Raw genomic sequence first — 9,608 nt, forward strand, 5'->3', positions numbered from 1 at the left:
TAGCAGTGGAGAAGCTTGAATAATTTTTTACCCCATGAGATCTCAAATGTGTATGGTGGGGCAGTTACCTCCACCAGTTACCTGCATGTAGTGGACATTTCCATGTCATGGTTTAATTCACCTTCAAATCTGCTTTAGACAAGTGTGGGACAGTAAGAATTGGCTAGGTCATAGTGCCCTATGCTTTTCTTCACCCCACTCCCTCAAAATACTTCTTAGATAAAGGGGGATGGGACAGTGTGGTCATCATTACAAGACACAGAAAACAAAACCTGATAATGTAACATTATGGTCCATATTTATCAAGAGTTTGCTTGTGGGGTGCCTGGGTGGCTCGGTGGGTTAAAGCCTCTGCCTTCTGCTCAGGTCATGATCCCAGGGTTCTGGGATGGAGCCCTGTATTGGCTCTCTGCTCAGAGGGGAGCCTGCTTCCCCCACCCCTTTGCTTCCCTCTCTGCCTGCCTGTGATCTCTGTCAAATAAATAAATAAAATCTTTAAAAAAAAAAAAAAGTTTACTTGAGCTAGTGCTGTGCTCAATCCACTGATTCCTTATAATACTAAAGGATAATCATTATTATTGTCCCCATTTTACAGTGAGATGCCCGAGTTTGAGAAGTACTAAAACTTGTTTAAGGTCACACACCTAGTGGGTGACTCAGTGGGTTAAGCATCTGCCTTTGGCTGAGGTCATGATCCCAGGGTCCTGGGATTGAGTCCTGCAGCCAGTGGGCTTCCTACTCAGTGGGGAGTCTTCTTTTCCCTCTGCCCCTTCCCCCTCTTCCCCTTTCCCCTTCTCCTGCTGGCTCTCTCTCTGTCTCTCTCAAATAAGTACATAAAATCTTTTTTTTTTTTCTTTTTTTTTAAGGGTCACTCACCTAGTGAAGAAGCTAGAATTTGAATCTAAATGGTTTTACTCAAGGGCCCAAGGTCTTAAAGCACTCTGGACTTTCTTGGTGTTTCAAGGAACTTAACTATCCATTCAAGGAACAAGCATCATTTTCGGCAAATTGAAGTTACTTCCCCTAACAAACATTATCAACTCAGGGGACCTGCAGTTAATGGTTCATTGGCTGGAGACTTTTGAACAGGTCTGAAACTTGATGTCCTGGTGTCACTGACACCTTGAGCCCCTCTCCACAGTTAAAAAATTTTGCTATATTAGTAAGAGTCCAGGCTACCACACCTTAGATGGAGTTCTTCCCTGGGTACAAGTTACATCACTATTTTACTCTTTCAGTCTTTCAAACTGATTTAGTAGATGGAATTCTATAATCCCTTTCACCCCTTCCCTGAATTCAAACAATGTATTTAGTGCCTGATTGAGTTTGGCATTCTTTCCACGTAATTTGTATGATTACAGGCCACAATCCTAGAATCATTCTATGTTTTCTTTGCGTTTCAGCCACAATTCCCTTATATCAGACACTGGCTGTTTGCCAGTGTGAATGCTTAGGAAGGACTTGAAATTAGTACATTCATTCCTTTGCTTTTTTATTATTACAGCAAGTAAAAAGCTTTGAATTTGAAAAAAAAATGTACACTAATTTGGGGGCAAACCTAGTCTTTTTTTAAAAATGATTTTTGTTTTTATTTGTTTTAAGTAATCTCTATACCCAATGTGGGCTTGAACCCACACCCCAGAGATGAAGAGTCTCATGCTTTACCAACTGAGCCAGTCATGCACCCCAGGGGCAAATCTAATTTTTATTTGGCTTCCTATTTTACTGCTTTTCTCAAAAAAAAAAAAAAAAGTCTATCAACTATTCCCATTTGCAAATTGTATTCTGTAAGTCTTGGTGAGATTGGTTCACCGCTGCTCCAGTGATCTCTACAGAATTGTTTCCAGATTGATCTCTGTGGAATTGTTTCCATAGAGATAGTTAGAACTGAGGGCTCCCAGCTGCTTTCAGGATTTTGTTTTCTCTTTGTCTTCCTTTCTGTCATTTCAGTGCTTCAGTGCTTTCCTGTTAGCATAGAGATCAGAGGGTCTGTGGAGAGGATCTTGTTAGAGGCCATAATGAGAGAAAAGATGAAAAAGGAGAAGGAAATGGAAGTACCCACAACACTAAGAGGAAAATAAGACAACGAACATGTGATTATGTATTACACCATCAGGATGAAGAGGAGAGGAAAATTCCATGCAGAGCCCAGAGAAAGAGAAAGAAAGAGAAATTGAAAGACCTTGCACCCTTCTGGGAGAGAGAAGGCATATTCACTAAAAATTAAGATAATTGTTTGCATGACCCCAATGGCAATCTAAAATAACAAAAACTGGATTAACATAATCTTTTTGCCATTATGGAAAGCAAATAAGCTTAAAAAGGTAGCAAAACCCACAAATAAGTTTCTAGGAGTATGTTTAATTAGTTGATGCCTTTTTAACACTAAATCTGCCTTACTAAGTAGTTTGTGAAATGCTTTTTCATATTTATCTACTGTCTTTAGACAGGAGTGATCTTCCTTGTCATGATTCAAAATTTCTCAAGGCAAGGCTTAATTACACAGCTTACATTCTTGATACTGTTTTGTTTCAGTCATCAAAGTGTTCATTCTGGAATTAGGGAAACCAAAAGGTCTCTTCCAATTTTAATTATTATACAATAAGTAAACAAATGGAAACTTAAAAGGAAGAAAACACCTAACACACTTTCTCTAATTTTTAAAAATAATCAGAAGTATTGAGCATTCTTTTTGTTCTAGTGGATTGTTGTGAAGAACAGGGACAAGAGCTACAAAAGATAGCTACTTAGGATTTTAAATCAAATTATTGTGCAGCTTTTAATATATCAGAAGCACAATAATAACTTAGAAGCAGGGGCACCTGGGTGGCTCAGTGGGTTAAGCCTCTGCCTTCGGCTCAGGTCATGATCTCGGGGTCCTGGGATCGAGCCCCGCATCAGACTCTCTGCTTAGCAGGGAGCCTGCTTCCCCCTCTCTCTCTGCCTGCCTCTCTGCCTACTTGTGATCTCTCTCTGTGTCGAATAAATAAATAAAATCTTTAAAAAAAAAAAATAACTTAGAAGCAGCACAGATAATAAGAGTATCAGACTGTTTCCCATTGATCTTAAGTTTCTGAGGGGTAAATGAAAATATAGTTTTCATTATATATATACCTATGTCTCTCAGTGTACAAACAATGATGGTTATATTGTGGGTAGAGCATTTTAAGTAACTTTTTTTTTTTTTTAAGTAGGAGCTTGAACTCATGACCCTTCGATGGAAACCTGAGCTGAGATCAAGAGTCAGATGCTTAACTGCTGGAGCCACCCAGGCACTAATTTTCAATACAGTCTAGGAACATTATTATTTTATGGACCAAGAAATAGAAGAACCAAAAGATAAATTAATGCTTCCAAGTTTACAAAGAAAATCAATGGCAAAACAATTATCTTCATAATCAAAGAGTCAGACATGTCTTGGTTCCAATCCCAGCTTTGACACTTCCCTACCAGCTGCTTGATTCTGAGGCATTTAACTTTTCTGAACCTGTTTTTAAATCTCTAAAATGGGTGGTTAGGTTGTTGTGTAAGGTAGAGATTAGTAATTGAAATAATAATTCTAGTCCCATCCTCTTTCATGCATGTGTATCATGTTAGTAAATGTGGCTCATTATTGATAAATTCATTTCAACAGTGAATTTATTTTATTTTTTTTTCAACAGTGAATTTAATAGAATTTTTTGGTAAGTATGGTGTCCTAAGCACTGTGTTGGGGGGCAGCAAATTATTTCAGGGAAGTCTGTGAACTCATGAGAATACCAAGTATCACCTCTGGATAGAATAAGTAATATGTCACATGTAATGTACTGCTGTTTTTCTAGTATAGGCAGATACAGTTGCTGTTAATGGAAATTGGTGGGGGGTATGGGTAACTGGGAAATGGACTTTTTAAAAAAAGATTTTATTTATTTATTTGACAGAGCACAAGCAGGGGAAGCAGCAAGAAGAAAATCAACATGACTTATCAGTGATAATGTTAGCTTTGGTCACCTGGCTGTAGTAGTATTTGCCAGGTTTCTGCCAGGTTAACAAGATCTACTGTTACTTTTTAAAATCTTCTTCCTACATTCTACTCTTTGGAAACAAGTCATTGAGTGCAGCCCACACTCAAGGGGGCGGAGGCATATAATCTCCATCTGGAAAGGAGAGTAGCTAGATAAATTATTTGGAATCATTCTATAAGGGAGATTTAGCTCTTCTTCCTCCTTTCCTTCCTTTCTTCCAATTTTTATGTCAGTACGGACTCTTGGATATCAATTTTATTAATTTATTATTTATTAAAATTTTATTAATTTTATACTTTGAGTATAATCCAATACTCCCTTATTATTATTTGTATTTATAGTTTGATCAAATGTTTCTTCCTTAGGCTACTGAGACTTCTTCAGGTTGGCTTCTGTATCCCTTTGACATCCCTTATCCTTTTTATTTTCTGAGTATGCCTTATTTTCTGGAACTAGAAGATGCTCCAGGCTCATCTGGTATTTCTTTGTCCTGGCCATAGAATCAGCCATTTCTCCATAAAGCCTCAGTTCCTTTTATTATCAGGGAATATTGTTTAATTTCCACATTTCCCCAAATTTCCTTTTCCTTTTGTTGTTGATATGTAATTTCATTCCATTGTTCTTAGAGGACATACTTTTTATGATTCCAAGTATTTAAATTTACTGGGACTTAATAAACCTAAAAAAAATTTACAGGGACTTGTTTTATGGCCTAACATATAATCTGTTTTGGAGACTGTTCCATGTGCACTTGAGAAGAACATATTGTTTACTTCTATTGGGAGATGTTGTACAGATGTCTGTTAGGGCTAGTTGGTTACAGTGTTATTAAAGTCTTCTGTTTCTTTCCTGATCTTCTGTCTGGTTGTTCTATTACTGAAAGTAGGCTGTGAAATCTCCAACTCTTATTAAATTGTCTATTTCTCTGATTCTGCCAGGTTTTGCTTCAAATGTTTTGGGGTTCTATTGTTAGGTGCATATATATTTGTAATTATTATATAGTCCTAATGAATTGATCCTTTTATCATTATAAAATGTCTTTGTTTCTAGAAACAACTTTTGTCTTTAAAGTCTATTTTGTCAGAGCGCCTGAGTGGGTCAGTCGTCAAGCGTTTGCCTTCAGCTTGGGTCATGATCCCAGAGTCCTGGCATCTAGCCCCACATCAGGCTCCCTGGTCAGTGGGGAGCCTGCTTCTCCCTCTCCCACTCCCCCTGCCTGTGTTCCCTGTCTTGCTGTGTCTCTCTCTGTCAAATAAATAAAATATTAAAAAAAAATAAAATCTATTTTGTCTGTTACTAGTAGTCACTTCAGCTCCATTTTGGTTACCTTTTATATGGCATATCTTTCCCATTTTTTTACTTTCAACCTATTTATGTCTACGAATTTAAAGTGTGTCTCTCAGAGAAAGCATAGTTAGGTCATTTAAAAAAAATACATTCTGCTGATCTCTGCCTTTTGGTTAGAGAGTTTATTCCATTTACATTTGATATAGTTACTGATAAAGTAGGTTTAAAATCTGCCATTTCCTATTTGTTTTCAACATGTCTTATGTCTTTATTGTTTCTGTATTCCTTCATTACTGCTTTCTTTTGTGTTAACTACATATTTTATATCTACTATACTACATATATGAATTTGCACATGTATGCTATATCATATATATTTATATATATATAAAGAATATATGTATATTTCTTTTTTTAGAGAAAAATTCTTCTCTAAAAGTTCTTTTTTTTTTTTTTAAAGATTTTATTTATTTATTTGACAGACAAGAGATCACAAGTAGGCAGAGATGCAGGCAGAGAGAGAGGAGGAAGCAGGCTCCCTGCCAAGCAAAGAGCCCAATGCGGGACTTGATTCCAGGACTCCGAGATCATGACCTGAGCCAAAGGCAGAGGCTTAACCCACTGAGCCACCCAGGCGCCCTATATGTATATTTCTTGTAAGCATGCACTGGTTTGTTGGTGCCAAAACCTGGGACCGATTGTAAGCATGTATTTGCAAGTATACATAAAAAGAACAGAAGGATATATATAAATAAAGAAGGCTACAAGTTTGTTTTTTTTTAAAAAGATTTATTTGTTTATTTATTTGACAGACAGAGATCACAAGTAGGCAGAGAGGCAGGCAGAGAGAGAGGAGGAAGCAGGCTCCCTGCTGAACAGAGAGCCCGATGTGGGGCTCGATCCCAGGACCCTGGGATCATGACCTGAGCCGAAGGCAGAGGCTTTAACCCACTGAGCCACCCAGGCGCCCCAAGGCTACAAGTTTTTAAGAATTATTATTTTGTTTGCTTTATCCCTAAGACCCATAACATTAAAAAACTCACCTTATTTCCCACCATTGCTAAAGTTAAACCCAAGTAGTACATATATAGTATTTTTTCTTTAAAGACTGTAGACTCACTTTTACCCATTAATTTCAAGATAGAGCAAAACTTCACCTGAGCTTTACAAAAAGATTGATGAATCTTTAACTATGAGACTACTCAAAAATTCACAATTCAAAATATAAATATGCAATATAGTTGAGTAGTCAAATATAGCTTCTTTATAGAGCAATAGAAGGAGCCTAAGCAATTTTGGCATATGTTGAGAGCTTTATTACTGCAAACAAAATACTGAATCATGTTTTTATTACTTAGAATCATAACATCAGGTCATAATTTATTTTCTGTAGTCCATTCTAACTCCTTGAACTTAGGGGGCAAGAATGTGGGTCTTAATTTCAAGTAGTCAAAGTATTTTTAAAAATTAACTAATTTTTTAAAGACTTTATTAATTTTTATTTGTCAGATAGAGAGAGAGAGTGAATGAGCAGGGAGAGCAGCAGGCAGAGGGAGAAGCAGGCTCCCTGCTGAGCAGGGTGCCTGATGTGGGACTCCATCCTAGGATCCTGGGATCACGACCTGAGCTGAAGGCAGATGCTTAACTGACTGAACCACCCAGGGGCCCAGTATTTTTTTTATTTTTTATTTTTTTTGACAGAGAGAGAGCGAGGAAGCGAGAGCCCAAGCATGGGGAGTGGCAGGAAGAGGCAGAAGCAGGGAGTCCAGTGCAGGACTTGATCCCAGGACCCTGGGATCATGACCTGAGCCAAAGGCAGACACTTAATAACCAACTGAGCCATCCAGACACCCCAAATAGTGAAAGTATTTTTTAAAATTTTGGTTGATAGGGCACCTGGGTGGCTCAGTCAGTTAAGCATCAGACTCTTGGTTTCAGCTCAGGTCATGATCTCAGGGTTCTGAGGTTGAGCACTGTGTCAGGGGTCCCTGCTCAGCTGGGAGTCCAATTGAGATTCTTTCTCTCCCTCTTCCTCTGCCCCTTCCCCTCCTCACACACACACACTCTTTCTCTAAAATAGATCTATTTATATTTATTTATTTATTTTTAACAGATTTTATTTGACAGAGAGCCACACAGTGAGAGAGGGAGCACAAGCAGGGGGAGTGGGAGAGGGAGAAGCAGGCTTCCTGCTGAGCAGAGATCCTGATGTGTGCAGGGCTCCATCCCAGGACCCTGAGGCATGACCTGAGCTGAAGGCAGATGCCTAACGACTGAGCCACCCAGGTGCCCCTAAAATAAATCTTAAAAAAAAATATATATATATATATATATATATATATACGCGCACACACACACACACACACACACACACACATATATTTGTCTGATAAATAGTAAGTCATGATTATGAGAACCATAAATCAATAGAAAAGTGAAAAATTCCAAAATAGTGGGTGTTTGAACATAAAAGTAGTTGAGGAATTCCAAACCAGGCTATTATTTTAACAAAACCAAGCTAATATTTTAAGAAAGGCAGTGTACCAGAACTCCACCAAGTCTAGAAAATATGCATAAGAGTAAACACAAAGTAACAGAGTGCCAGAGAGAGAGAGAGAGAGAGATTCCGCATAGCTAGATGAAACTAATTTAAACATACATTTCTTCCAAATTTTGATGTAAAACTTATTTTACTTATCATTGTAATTCTTTTTTATAGTTATTTCCTTTTTACCAGCTAGTAAAGTAGATGGAGTTCATGTACACGTTGAATGCTATACTCTACTTTTAAGTATTTATATTTTCAAAAAACTAAACTGGTATTTACTAATGAATAGCCTAGCAAAAGCTAGCAAAAGCTAAGTAGGTTCTTTTGTACAAACAGCTGAGGAATAACAGGAATCAACTTTCGTTGTCTGTAGCCACAGGAGACCGTAAACAAACTAAGAGTATTACAGAGGGATGAATAAGCATTAGTGTTCCCAGACACACCCATGGGCAGGTTTAATGACTAAGCTATTTGAACAAGGGAGCCTTAGGATTTATCTACATTTACATGGTAGATTAGAATTCAGGAAAGTGTCCAGAGTGTTCTCAGAAACACACCTCATAGACCTCTGGGGAAGGTGGTGGGACAGGGAATTGTCAAGTGGGATTTTTGTTTTTTCTGTACTAACTTTTTTTTTTTTTAAGATTTTATTTATTTAAATAAATAAGGAAGAGAGAGAGACAGTGAGAGAGGGATTACAAGCAGGGGGAGAGGAAGAGGGAGGAAGAGGAAGGGGGAGGAAGAGGAAGAGGAAGAGGGAGAAGCAGGCTTCCTGTGGAGCAAGGAGCCTGATGCGGGGCTCTATTCCAGGACCTGGGATCATGACCTGAGTCGAAGGCAGAGACTTAACCTGACCGAGCCACCCAAGCGCCCCTAACTTATTTTTTATAAGGAGATCATATTCATATACTAAATTGATGACCAAATACTAACTTTAAAAAAATAAGAGGGGCACCGGGGTGGCTCAGTGGGTTAAGGCCTCTGCCTTCAGCTCAGGTCATGATCTCAGGATCCTGGGATCAAGCCCCGCATCGGCTCTCTGCTCAGCAGGGGGCATGCTTCCCCCTCTCTCTCTCTGCCTGCCTCTTTGCCTACTTGTGATCTATCTGTCAAATAAATAAATAAAATCTTAAAAAAAAATAAGAGATACAAGTAGTTGAGAAACCATATAAATTTAGATTTATGAACTTATACCCTCTGGTGGTGATTGATTTCTACTAAAGAGCAGATTTGTTTTAATGAAGGATAGTTGCAAGAAAGCAGGCAGAGATAAGGGGGGGGGGCCTCCTGCCCTAAGAAGAAACCACACTTAAAAGGATGTTACACCACCCTGAAAGGACCCTTTCACCCTTTTCCACGTGATAGGTGAATGACAAAAACCTGACTTGGTGACAGGCTCTTGGAGGGTTAACGTATTAAAACAGCCCGCCAGCAAACTCATAAAAACCCTTAGACTTAGAAACTACAGTGGCAACCCTCTCGGGTCCTCTCCTCCCTCTTTGAGAGATCTGTATGTTCACCCAGTAAACTTTGTTTTGCTGCCTACCAATCTGCCTGGTCTACCTATTCATTCTTCAAAGCAATGTGACCAAGAACCACGGGCACCAAAGGAAAAGAAACCTTGTAACAGTTTAGGGGTCTAGTGGAATGTGAGTAAAACTGGAGAAGAAAAACTTTAATTATTTTGGTCCTTTGAAAAACACCCTGCCTGATAGCTGCACCTCAGGCACAGTCATTTAGGTTACCCAGGATGCCAGAATTTGTGCAAG

The sequence above is a fragment of the Martes martes genome, assembly GCF_963455335.1.
Source record: "Martes martes genome assembly, chromosome: 14".
NCBI lineage: Eukaryota > Metazoa > Chordata > Mammalia > Carnivora > Mustelidae > Martes > Martes martes.